Here is a 14,515-nt window from a genome sequence, read left to right on the forward strand (position 1 = left end):
TTATGTGTTTGGGATGGTTTTTGGGGGAGGTTTACATTGTTTAAAAATAAATAACGTATCTGCACTTCACCTATTTAGTTACTTTCTCATTCATTATGTCCTTGGTGTATTATCCTCCTTTAATACTTGGAGGGATGTGAAAATCTGAACCTTGTTCAGTGGGGAGAACAAGTATTTGATACACTGCCAATTTTGCAGGTTTTCCTACTTACAAAGCATGTAGAGGTCTGTAATTTTTATCATAGGTACACTTCAACTGTGAGAGACGGAATCTAAAACAAAAATCCCACAGATTAAGTAAATATTTGATAACCTACCAACCAGTAAGAATTCCTGCTCTCACAGACCTGTTAGTTTTTCTATAAGAAGCCCTCATGTTCTCCACTCATTACCTGTATTAACTGCACCTATTTGAACTCATTACCTGTATAAAAGACACCTGTCCACACACTCAATCAAACAGACTCCAACCTCTCCACAATGGCCAAGACCAGAGAGCTGTGTAAGGACATCAGGGATAAAATTGTAGACCTGCTCAAGGCTGAGATGGGCTACAGGACAATAGGCAAGCAGCTTGGTGAGAACGCAACTGTTGGCGCAATTATTAGAAAATGGAAGAAGTTCAAGATGACGGTCAATGACCCTCAGTCTGTGGCTCCATGCAAGATCTCACCTCATGGGGCATCAATGATCATGAGGAAGGTGAGGGATCAGCCCAGAACTACACAGCGGGGCCTGGTCAATGACCTGAAGAGAGCTGGGACCACAGTCTCAAAGAAAACCATTAGTAACACACTACGCCGTCATGGATTAAAATCCTGCTCAAGCCAGCGCATGTCCAGGCCCGTCTGAAGTTTGCCAATGACCATCTGGATGATCCAGAGGAGGAATGGGAGATGGTCATGTTGTCTGATGAGACAAAAATAGCGCTTTTTAACTCCACTCGCTGTGTTTGGAGGAAGAAGAAGGATGAGTACAACCCCAAGAACACCATCCCAACCGTGAAGCATAAGGTGGAAACATAAGGTGGAAACATCATTCTTTGGGGATGCTTTTCTGCAAAGGGGACAGGACGAGTGCACCGTATTGAGGGGAGGATGGATGGAGCCATGTATCGTGAGATCTTGGCCAACAACCTCCTTCCCTCAGTAAGAGCATTGAAGATGAGTTGTGGCTGGGTCTCCCAGCATGACAACGACCCAAAACACACAGCCAGGGTAACTAAGGAGTGGCTCCGTAAGAAGCATCTCAAGATCCTGGAGTGGCCTAGCCAGTCTCCAGACCTGAACCCCAAAAAATCTTTGGAGGGAGCTGAAAGTCCGTATTGCCCAGAGACAGCCCCGAAACCTAAAGGATCTGGAGAAGGTCTGTATGGAGGAGTGGTCCAAAATCCCTGCTGCAGTGTGTGCAAACCTGGTCAAGAACTACAGGAAACGTATGATCTCTGTAATTGCAAACAAAGGTTTCTGTACCAAATATTAAGTTCTGCTTTTCTGATGTATCAAATAGTTATGTCATGCAATAAAATGCAAATTAATTACTTAAAAATCATACAATGTGATTTTCTGGATTTTTGTTTTAGATTCCGTCTCTCACAGTTGAAGTGTACCTATGATAAAAAATTACAGACATCTACATGCCTTGTAAGTAGGAAAACCTTCAAAATCGGCAGTGTATCAAATACTTGTTCTCCCCACTGTAGGCTGTGGAGTTCTGCAAAGAAATGACCAAGAAGCAATAAATGGCTGCCTGAAATTAAGTATTGATTTGGAAACTGTTAACTGGATGCCGTTTGCTTGCCTTAAGCATCCGTAGACCACTCTTTTGAAGTGTTGTTCAGAATAGCCCACTCTAAAGTGAGACAAGGCAGCAATGTTCATTGTCTCAATTTGAGCAAGAAATGTACATTACTGGTCAAAGCAAGCAGTCTATGAGCTAACATGTATAAAGCAATACATGTGATAACTTCCTTATTTGGCACTTTTTGCTACAGCTACTGGCCTATTAAGGTTCAGGTAACTCACTTGAAAGGTGTCTTTTTAATATCCCCTTAATTTTTGCCATTTCTACATTTGTATTCATGGCACTAAAGCTCAGTATAGCACACACATCCTCCCCATCCAGTCTGTTCAAAGGGCCAGACGATAAGCAGCCTCCTGGATAGTGAGCCAAAGCTAGAGCCCAGAGGCAAAGGGAGACCAGGGAATACCACAGTGAAAAGGCACCCATTAGAGGACACACTCTTTTCATATTTGCCTTTCCTCCACTTCAAAGCAGATCTGTCAGGCCAGTTAAAGGGGAACTGCACACTGATTTGGCCTCGTTTTTTTGGCTTGCTCTTCAAGAAAAGCTGGCAGTTGTGACAGAAGCCAAATGTGAGTTGACTTGAGGGTGTGGTTTGATGTGGGTGTGTCTTGGTGGCAAGGACACACCCATCTGTCAGAACCTTGCCTGCTGCAGTTTCCTCCCACTCAATCACAATAAACCTACAGGTTGGAGTTAAATAACCACAGGCAGATAGATGTATGGTGAGATGCCGAAGGAAGCTTTGAATAGGTCAGTAGCCTACAGAGTAATATGGAAGAATGCAATTGCTGAATTTATGTAGATATTCTAAACTAAAGTGTTTTGATAACTTTCAAATGCAGTAACAGGTACATGTAGAATAAACAAACCTTTACATAATACCATAGAAGCAGTGTTCTGCCAATATAAAAATGTGTAACTTTCATTGTCATTCCCAGCTGAAACAGATACTTTGCATCGGCATTTTGTCTTTTTCGTAATGGCAAACGTCAGTGATACCGGGGTTTCCCGAACCTGTACCAGATTTGATTACCAACGGCAGTTAGGATAGGTCAAATCTAAAACACAAACAGGTAATATGTTGAAGTTCGAACAGGTCAGATAATACCTACCCAATTATGGTCTCCCCATCAAACGACCAAGGCTGGCGTCTGGCAAAAGCATCTACAGTCCTCTTCACCTGTAGAAACAGGCAGAGTTCATCAGTGACACAAAAACTGTCCATTTCTGCTGTACTATATTATTAATAATCATTTTCAGTACCACATTGTTTTTTTTTCAGTGCCAGGTCTCTCTCCATTCAGAGACGTCAGTATCAAGTCTGTCTGTCAGTCATGACTCCTTCACATAATCTTGCATGTCTCCAAGTGCTGGCTCCATAGATGCATCGGTGAACACATACAGTCACTGTTCTATTACCAATTGCACTTAAAATTGGTGATATCTGACAAACATATATTATGTTGAAGTTTAAACAGGTCAGACTAAACCTAACTAATTCTGGTCTCCCCATCGACGACCATTGGTGAGCAGGCAAGAGGTGAGACTGGAGGTAAGGTCTTGGCCAGAATCCCATTGATGGGCATGGTAGCGTAGATCAGTTCCTGGCCCCTCATCAAAGATACTGGTCAAACTGAAAAAAATAAAAAATATAACACACACACACAGATTACATTACCAACGGTGGTTATGATTAGCCTGGTGGAACCAACTTGATTGCTGCATTCACCTTTCTATTACACTTCAGATATCATATGTGGTTCCACCAGGCTAGGTTATGAAGGTGAATTGGGACAAAACTCAAAACTGTTTTGACCTTTGACCAGGTCAAATGTCACCAAGCTGATTCAAGTTTCCTCTCTGTTCCATTTATAGGAATTCTCACAGCAAGTGCATGTCTACGTGATACTGAGGGTCACCTTGCTGGACTTCTCTATGTTCGGTTGCAAACGGGACATCTCTCAAACAACTGCAACAGGCAATCCTCATAAACAATGTACTTCATCTTATGAGCTGGCATTGACTGGGAGGGCCTGTGACAGGGTGATATAGGTTTATAAAGCCATCTGTGTCACCAGGGCAGTAACTTGGTCAAGCTAATTCTAGGTTGTCACTAGTTACCACAGCCATAAAGTCATATAGGCTGCCCATTTCTACAACTTCTCTTCTTAATATGTGATTTTAAACCTAACCTTAACCACACTGCTAACCGTATGCCTAACCCCAACCTTAAATTAAGACCAAAAAACAAATGTTTGTTTTCATGAATTTTTACGATAGACAATTTTGACTTGTGGCTGTGGTAACTGGTTGAAACCATAATTATATGCTTTGACTGTAGCTCCAGATTGGATTATATTCAGGCCGGTAATGCTATTACGGAATCAGACATGAGTTAGCTACCACCGTAGCTGCATCCATCATTTTGGTTTTGCCCTATGCCAGCACTCTCCAACCCTGTTCCTGGAGTGCTACCCTCCTCTAGGTTCTCAATCCAACCCCAGTTGTAACCTGATTCAGTTTATCAACAAGCTAATTATTAGAATCCGGTGAGCTAGATCAGGGTTGGAGTGAAAACCTACAGGTCAGCCTGGTCTCATAGACTAGACGTAGTAAATGTAAATTCGAGACACTGAAATTAGTATGGATGTTACAGAAGGTTACTTAAGGCAAAAACTAATGTCTAGCAACCCGAAGGTTTAGTGTTTGAATCTCATCATACTTTTTAGATACTTTGCAACTACTTAGAATGTTAGCTAACTCTTCCCTTAACCCTAACCTTACTAACCCTTCTCCTTACTCTTGAGCCTAACTTTAACCCTAACCTTAAGACCCTAACTCCTAATAAATAACTTTAACCACCTAGCTAACGTGATCCACAACAAATTGGAATTCGTAACATATTGTACATTTTGCACATTCGTAACATACATAACTTTTTAATCAAAAGGTGGGGTGAGCCTGATGTTCTGCATGTCACGTCTCATGTCCAAAACATGGGAAAAGGGGAGAGAAAGTCTAAATTTCGATGCATCTACAAATGCAATGTTTCACACAATATCGTATTATATTTGATGAGTTACTGACCTGTTCGTCCACAGGCTCGATGTGCTCGCGCTCTGATCACACTGCCACAGGATGTCCATGCACCAGATCGTCTGAGAGATGCACTCCTGTTGGACTGGAAAACAAAGAGACATTTGGTCAGTGGTGTTTCTTTTTCAATGCTGTATCAACATCTTTATCTGGACAGAAAATGCATTGTTTAACATAACACAAACCCACCTTGGACAATGTGACAAGTGGTTCCTCAACACCCAATCCTTGTGCCTCATTGTTTGTTCTTGTTTCCCAATCAACAGCTACTTCTCTGATGAGTGGGTCTTGGAGGTTTACAAGTGCACAGCAAGTCTACACCAGCACATTACTATAACAAAACAAATAAGGTGGGACGAATCTCAGGATTTTGAAATCTTTTAGTCAAGCATTTGCCCTTTCAACATGAATCCTGTTTCTCACTATGTCTTTTGTGAGATGTATTTCACTCTCTGTGAATCTTCTGCGGTTCAGGAATGGAGGAATGTTCAGTGACTCCTGCAGGCATTAAGCTCTGGATCAAGAAGCCTCTGTCTGTCAAAATCATGTCTCCAGACGTGAAGATCTTCTAAAACCCCGACTTCTGGACAATGGCTTTGTCCGACACAGATCCTGCGTACAGATCACTGCAGTATGTTATCACCGCATTAGGTACAGCTCCCTGGAGTAGCTTGAAGTAATACATTGAACGGTACACATAGTAGGTTTGCTTCTGCAGATCCACCGGACTTGGAATAGCAACTTCTATATCAGTACAGTCAATGACTATCCTGAAGTTTCTGCTGGGACCCTGAAAAAATGCAGGAAAGCATGTTTGGTTCTTCTCCTGACTTGGAACAGTCTTCACGATGCTCATGAAAATAGATTGTGGATCACGATAATGAAAGTGATTGTAACAGTGATTGTACTACAATGGAATAGTTGAGCCAGGTGCAAGTTGGTGTAGCTGTGACGCAACTTCATAAGCACCATATACACTTGATGCTCATAAGACAGCATCTCAACCCTCCACTTGGCAAAGCAGACAACGCAGTCCTTGTAGCGTTCCAAGTATTCAATGATGTTGAACATGTCTTTATCTGGAAGTCCTGATTCCATCCTAAGTACTTTATCAGACAGCTGATTCTCCTGTAAACCTTCAACTGCGCTAATGGTTTCTTAAGATGCACCTCAGTGAGAATATTCTGCAACTGTGCAGACAGCAGCCTCCTACATTCTTCAGCGGCCGAGGGGCCTGGAACTTCATGGTCTGGCATGCTGGTAGGGTTTGGATATTCATCTTCTATCATGGTGGATGAGCTACCTTTTCTGGTAAATACAGAGCAATTTCTCTTTCCCAACGGAAAATGTCAGCTGCATACCCGAGTGTTGTCACTGGGTTTCTCGTCCACCCGTTTTGAAAAACTTTTTTTATTTTTTACTTTTACTAGCTAGCTAGGTTGATTACTAAAATGGTAACATCTATATTTAAATCCCTTAACCCACAGACTTGACTATGGTAACGGTAAAATAGACTGGGCTTTGGTCTATCTGCACATCTAAATTCCTACTATGTGAATGTGACATTTCTGCTGGGATGGAGGAATATTCTGGAATGCTCAACCAGATGATCAGGACAGTCTAGGGTACTATTTGCCCGAAGATGTGAAGTATTGCGATGATCTATACGACTGTACTTCTGATTCAAATTCTCAAGAGGAAAGTTAAAACCCTCAGCCGTGTGGTCACAGAGAAGGACCAACAGTGATAGGGGTATTGTCTGAAAGGGACTGACATGCAGAGATGTAACATAAGGATTTTGGAACTGGCCAGCAGACCACAATCTATGTTTTCAGGTCCTAAATCTGTGGCATGCTATGTTTGCAAAGGAAACCTTTTGCTGCTGTGTCAGGCTAGTTTGGCACATTTTCTACTGTAAGGATGTGCGCTGAGAGTCGGGAAGCAAGTTCAGGGAGTGAGTGATTTAATAAATGAACACAACATAATACAAAATAAGAAACAGGAACAACACATGACACAGGAATAGAAACAATAATGCCTGGAGAAGGAACCAAAGGGAGTAACGTTTATAGGTAAGGTAATCCGGGAGGTGATGCAGTCCAGGTGAGTCTGATGACGCGCAGGTACGTGTAACGATGGTGACAGGTGTGCTCACTAACGAGCAGCCTGAAGGCCGGAGATGGAGCACACTTGACACTACTTGCCATTTCACTGCTATCTCAGGCTGGTTTGGCACATTGTTTACTAGCCCAGTCTGAAAAGTAATGGACTCATTACATTTGATTAGTCATGTACAACAGATGCACTTGCTAAATATCCCTTCCCTGGTGGGCAAACGCTAGCTAGCTTGTCACCATGTGAAAAAGTATGACTACACAAACCGTGAGCTAAAGTTATCTAGCTGGCTAGCTCACTGAAGACTTATCAATAAAACGGTCACAACAGATGCACTCGTGGAACAAAACCTGTTTCTATGTTTTGAATGGGGAAAACATTAAGCCCACAAGTTCTTTGTGAGCGAGCTAGCCAAATTTAGCTAATGTAGCTAACTAGCCAACCAAGATGCCTAACTACAGAGCTGTGGACTCGAGTCACATGTCTTGAAAACTTGTAACTCGACTTTGACTTGAGACTGATAACTTGAAATTATGTGGTCAGGTTTTGTAACATTTCGTCACAAATTTTGTGGCACAGAGTCTACATGGATTAATCTATACTCAGACAGAGACAGTAGCCGCAGCATCGCCCTTGCAAAAAAACTACAACAGATTGTCTAGTGAAATGCACACTCAGCACTCCGATTTGACCAGCAAACTGTCAATCAACACAGGTCAGGTGAGCTAGCGAACAGATTGATAATTTGCGGTACAGCTATCTCGGCCATACCCGTTACTGACAGGTGTATATAAAATCGAGCACACAGCCATGCAATCTCCATAGTCAAACATTGGCAGTATAATTACCTTACTGAAGAGCTCAGTGACTTCCAACGTGGCACCGTCATAGGATGCCACCTTTCCAACAAGTCCGTTTGTCTAAATTCTGCCCTGCTAGAACTGTCCCTGTCAACTGAAAATCATCTGTCCTTGGTTGCAACACTCGCTAGAGGGTTCTAAACTGCCCCTGGAAGCAACTTCAGCACAATAACTGTTTGTGGGTTTCCATAGCCGAGCAGCCGCACACAAGCCAAAGATCACCATGCGCAATGCCAAGCGTCGGCTGGAGTGGTGTAAAGCTTGCTGCCATTGGACTCTGGAGCAGTTGAAACAGGAGTGATCACTCATGGAGTGATGAATCACGCTTCACCATCTGGCAGTCCAAATAACAAATCTGGGTTTGACGGAAGCAAGGAGAACGCCACCTTCCCAAAATGCATAGTGCCAACTGTAAAGTTTGGTGGACGAGGAATAATGGTCTGGGGCTGTTTTTCATGGTTCGGGCTAGGTCCCTTAGTTCCAGTGAAGGGAAATCTCAACACTACAGCATACAATGACATTCTAAATGATTCGGTGCTTCCAACTTTCTGGCAACAGTTTGGAGAAAGCCCGTCCCTGTTTCAGCATGACAATGCCCCCATACACAAAGCGAGGTCCATACAGAAATGGTTTGTGAAGATCGGTGTGGAAGAACTTGACTGGCCTGAACAGAGCCCTGACCTCAACTCCCTCGAACACCTTTGGGATGAATTGGAACGCCAACTGCAAGTCAGTCTTAATCGGCCAACATCAGTGTCCGACCCCACTAATGCACTTGTGGCTGAATGGAATCAAGTCCCTGAAGAAATGTTCCAACATATTATGAATGTGTACTTGTGTGTTTATTTTCTCACTTCGGTGGTGCTTCTGGAAGCTGTAAAATAAGGGCCAGGTTGTCAAGATGAGTAATGTACTATATAAGCACACATTAATTACAAGTAAGTAGCCTTCAAGATACACTTCATTTTAAGTAGCTAAATCCTGTGTAACACCTAGTAATTACATTGTGTTTATGCAGATATAACATTTAATCTGTGGTGAACTAGTGTGATTATCCTCCCACTTAGATGGTGCTTCCAGAAGCCTTAAAATGAGGGCCAGGTTGTCAGGATGGGCAATGTACTACATAAGCACACATTAATTACAAGTAAGTAGCCCTCAAGATACACTTCATTTTAAGTAGCTAAATCCTGTGTAACACCTTTTAATTACATTGTACTTATGCAGATATTACATGTACTCTGTGTTGTACTAATGGGTTTATCCTCACTTGGATGGCAAGGAATTTCAGGTTGTCATAATGGGTAATGTACACATTAATTATAAGTTATTTTTTATTATAACCTTCTCGGACACATAGTGCATCTGTCCATGAGATTACAACCTTGTGACAGTTATTACTGAATCAGATGCAGCTGAGAAGAAACTTAACACTAAATTGGTGAATTTGTAACAAGCATGGGAACAAGCATGTTCTTACACCTCTGTAATTACAGACTGCAATTACCACCAGTTATGTTGTTATTACAATGTAACTACAGTTATTAAATTAACAACAATATTTGTTAGTGTAATTACATGTGTAATAAGGAGGTAATAAGGACCCTTTAAAATGAAGTGTTACCTACACTACCGGTCAAAAGTTTTAGAAGGGGTTGTCTTTATTTTTACTATTTTCTACATTGTAGAATAATAGTGAATACATTAAAACTATGAAATAACACATATGGAATCATGTAGTAACCAAGAAAGTGTTAAACAAGTCAAAATCTATTTTTATTTTGGAGATTCTTCAAATAGCCACCCCTTGCCTTGATGACAGCTTTGCACACTCTTGGCATTCTTTCAACCAGCTTCATGAGGTAGTCACCTGGAATGCATTTCAATTAACAGGTGTGCCTTCTTAAAAGTTAATTTGTGGAAATTCTTTCCTTCTTAATGCGTCTGACCCAACCAGTTGTGTTGTGAAAAGGTGTGTGTGGTTGGGGGGGGGGGGGGGGGGGGGGGGGGGGGGATAGCCCTATTTGGTAAAAGACCAAGTCCATATGATGACAGGAACAGCTCAAATAAGCAAAGAGAAACGACAGTTCATCATTACTTTAAGACATGAAGGTCAGTCAATACGGAACATTTCAAGTTTCTTCAAGTGCAGTCGCAAAAACCATCAAGCGCTATGATAAAACTGGCTCTCATGAGGACCGCCACAGGAAAGGAAGACCCAGAGTTACCTCTGATGCAGAGGATATGTTCATTAGAGTTACCAGCCTCAGAAATTGCAGCCCCAAATAAATGCTTCAGAGTTCAAGTAACAGAGACATCTCAACATCAACAGTTCAGAGGAGACTGTGTGGATCAGGCCTTCATGGTCGAATTGCTGCAATGAAACCACAGCATTCTGCAGCGATACGCCATCCCATCCTGGTTTGCGCTTAGTGGGACTACCATTTGTTTTTCAACAGGACAATGACCCAAAACACACCTCCAGGCTCTGTAAGGGCTATTTTACCAAGAAGGAGAGTGATGGAGTGCTGCGTCAGATGACCCGGCCTCCACATTTCCCCGACTTCAACCAAATTGAGATGGTTTGGGATGTGTCGGACTGCAGAGAGAAGGAAAAGCAGCCAACAAGTGCTCAGCGTATGTGGGAACTCCTTCAAAATTGTTGGAAAAGCATGCCAGGTGAAGCTGGTTGAGAGAATGCCAAGAATGTGCAAAGCTGTCATCAAGGCAAAGGGTGGCTTTTTGAAGAATCTCAAATCTAAATTAGATTTTGATTTGTTTAACACTTTTGTGGTTACTACATGATTCCATATGTGTTATTTTCTAGTTTTGAGGTCTTCACTATTGTTTTACAAGGTAGAAAATAGTCAAAATAAAAACCCTTAAATGAGAAGGTGTTGTAAAACTTTTGACAGGTAGTGTATATTTTTCCCCGACCCTTCTTGAACACTTGAAAAAACAGTGACCGTACACCCAAAGTAATAATTAAAACATGAAGTGGATTGCAAAGAACATGCCAACATGCCGTTTATCCTCACTCCTTGGACAGACCAGAGCCTAACATGCTGAACAAAACTGCTCGCATTGTGTGCGCGAGCATTGCTAAATAAATTCATACATACAGTTGAAGTCAGAAGATTACATACCCCTTAGCCAAATACATTTAAACTCAGCTTTTCACAATTCCTGACATTTAATCCTGGTAAAAATGCCCTGTCTTAGGTCAGTTAGGATCACCACCTTATTTTAAGAATTTGAAATGTCAGAATAATAGTGGAGAGAATGATTTATTTCACCCCCACAACATGATGCTGCCACCCACGTGCTTCACGGTTGTGATGGTGTTCTTCAGCTTGCAAGCCTCCACTTTTCCCTACAAACATAATGATGGTCATTATGGCCAAACAGTTCTATTTTTGTTACATCAGACCAGAGGACATTTCTCCAAAAAGTACGATCTTTGTCCCCATGTGCAGTTGCAAACTGTAGTCGGGCTTTTTTATGGCTGTTTGGAGCAGTGGCTTCTTCCTTGCTGAGCGGCCTATCAGGTTATGTCGATATAGGACTCATTTTACTGTGGATATAGATACTTTTGTACCTGTTTCCTCCAGCATCTTCACAAGGTCCTTTGCTGTTGCTCTGGGATTGATTTGCACTTGATTTGCACCAAAGTACGTTCATCTCTAAGAGACAGAACGCATCTCCTTCTTGAGCGGTGGAACGGCTGCGTGGTCCCATGGTGTTTATACTTGCATACTATTGTTTGTACAGATGAACGTCGTGCCTTCAAGCTGTTGGAAATTCCTCCCAAGGATGAACCACTTGTGGAGGTCTAGAATTGTTTTTCTGAGGTCTTGGCTGATTTCTTTTGATTTTCCCATGATGTCAAGCAACATTGGAAGGTAGGCCTTGAAATACATCCACAGGTGCCCCTCCAATTGACCCAAATAATGTCAATTAGCCTATGAGAAGCTTCTAAAGTCATGACATCATTTTCTGGAATTTTCCAAGCTGTTTAAAGGCATAGTCAACTTAGTGTATGTAAACTTCTGACCCACCGGAATTGTGATACAGTGAATTATAAGTGAAATAATCTGTAAACAATTGTTGGAAAAATTACTTGTCATGCACAAAGTAGATAACTAACCAACTTTCCAAAACAATAGTTAAGAATTTTGTGGAGTGGTTGAAAAATTATTTTTAATGACTCCAACCTAAGTGTATGTAAACTTCCAACTGTAGATGTTATTCAATCTTTGCACCTACGTTGCCACGCTCTAAAATAGAAGTCAGTTGTATTTGTGACGCTGATCGCGGTGCAAGTCCTGCCTCTCCCATCTCCTCATTGATTATACCCACGTGGGTGATTGAAAGATGGACTGAGGTCGGTCGGGCGTGGTACACTCTAAAAAGTAAAGGTTCCTGGAGTATCCTTTAGGGGTTCTTTAAATTGAAACTGTGGGGGAACCCGTATAAGTTCATAAAAGAACCCTTGAAAAAGGTTTTTCAAATAACCTTTTGGGGTTCATTTTAACACTGTCCAGCCTCCCATTATAAAAAAACATTTTAATAACAATATTGATTTACATAAGTAATTGTTTATTTAGTGGCACCACAAATGTGAATTAATATTTACAAAACAATTTACCAAACAAAACACATTAAACAATTGCAACATTTCTGCAGACATGACAGACCATAGTAAATTTACTTCGTATAGAGCTTTTCATTACAACTTTTTATTTAAAAATGTACAATAAAAACAAGATACATTAAAAATGAAGCATAGGTAAACTAACAATAGACTTAATGCTAAATACAGATTTTTTTTGCTTGAGTGTGTCTGTGTCCTAAACCACTTGCCCAACAACCACTTAGTTATGTTAGGAAGTTTGCCATCTTTATGACCGGCACTGGTAACTTCACCCCAACATCTCTTATCCCCAGAACACAGTAACTTAAGAATATAAGTGTTTCTCAGAAATCTTTGGGAAATAAAAGCCCTAGCAGAGCCACAAGTCCCATGGGAATGTCCTCTAGGGCGTGCATGTTCTCCCCATCAAAGGCCAGCGGGATTTCACTCTCATGGTGAAATGGATTTCCGTCGATGTGCAGTAAAGGAGTGGGGAGCGGTGAAATCTGTGTCAACAAAAGACAGAAAAGCTGAATACACATACAATTAACAAAGAACATAACAAATGTTCAGCTGTAGTTTTATATAAGCATGCACACTTAGGTTTATGAAGAAACAGACTTGTGCATAGGCATACCTTGTCACGGACATAAAGGCCACTCGGGTCCTCATTGAAGAGGTTGGGCAAAAGCAGGATCGCTGCTGTGGTCTCGAGTCCTAGTAGAGTAAAGCAATGATCTTGCTACACTTGCTAATTTTATTGCAAAATACATTATAGAAAGGGAAGGAATAAGAGCAAATACCCCTTTGTGCCTCTTCTGTATTGTCCTTCAGGGACTGTTGAAATTGTAACGGCAGATTTCCTCTTCGTTTGAAGAGGAGTAAGGCTCGCACCAAGATGCGGCGTGGTAAGTGTTCATGACGATTTTAATAAGAAAAGCACTGAACACTATCAAATAAAATAAACAATAAACGAATATGTGCCATAACCAAACCAAAACAGTACTGTGTGGCGACAAACACACACAAACCAACAGTGCAACCCAGGCTACCTAAATATGGTTCTCAATCAGGGACAACGATAAACAGCTGCGAGAACCATATCAAGCCAAACACAGAAATAGAAAAAACATAGAAACACAAACATAGACTGCCCACCCCAACTCACGCCCTAACCATACTAAATAAAGACAAAACAAGGGAAATAAAGGTCAGAACGTGACAGAAATAGCAGGATGATATCTTCACCCCTGCCTCTGCTAGTCCTTGATACATTTTTTTGTCTATATCTTGATTCATTTCTGAGAAGATTTGAAAAGACCTTTGCACACGTTTGCACCAATTCCATTGTGTCCATGTTCTGTCCTATAAGAATTTCAAAGGAAGAGAAAATGTGTGAAAGAATAGTCTTACAAGCATAACAAAAGTATATATATTAAATAAATATCAAAATTTCAAGGAAAATATATTAAAAGGGAAACGAGTAGCTCTCGTCGTTGATAAACTATATACTGATAACCAGTTGTTCAGAGACACAAAGACTACTCCATGGCTATTTTTAAAATTACAAAGTTCTTATAGATGAGAAAAATGATGAAACGCGCAATTCTAACCCGGTTATGGATTGTAATAATACAACAAAAAACATAGCTTTTATATATATCATCAAATATAACTAATTGGAACACAAAAGCACTAATTCAACATGGTGAGATAAAAACTCAGTAAACAAGCACAGTGTGTGTGGTGTGTGGTTTTTGGTGTTTGGGAAAGTTTGGCGTTGAGTGAGCAAGGAAATGGTTTGCGCATCCCAGAACCAATGTATTGCTGTGAGCAGGGGTTGTGAGAGAGCTTTCAATGTTGTTCAGATGATGGATATACTTTTTATAATGAATTATACATCTTATTTATTTATTGTCCTATTATGGTGGAACAGCGTTTTGAAATAAATTATACATTTCATGTATTTATTGTCCTATCATGGGGAACACATTTTTTAAAATAA

The 14,515-nt window shown here is 41.0% G+C and overlaps 1 long non-coding RNA gene across 1 annotated transcript; it reads right to left on the reverse strand.

Annotated features, from left to right (window-relative positions):
• Positions 1–12,600: 12,600 nt before the first annotated feature.
• On the reverse strand, positions 12,601–13,525 carry LOC110522884 (uncharacterized). Its single transcript, XR_002473388.3, has 3 exons — positions 13,314–13,525; positions 13,148–13,227; positions 12,601–13,016 (listed from the first exon to the last, which is right to left on the reverse strand). It is a non-coding gene; the product is annotated as an uncharacterized LOC110522884 (long non-coding RNA).
• Positions 13,526–14,515: the final 990 nt, after the last annotated feature.

Source organism: Oncorhynchus mykiss, chromosome 5 (assembly GCF_057628025.1).
Source record: "Oncorhynchus mykiss isolate SJ-2025 chromosome 5, ASM5762802v1, whole genome shotgun sequence".
NCBI lineage: Eukaryota > Metazoa > Chordata > Actinopteri > Salmoniformes > Salmonidae > Oncorhynchus > Oncorhynchus mykiss.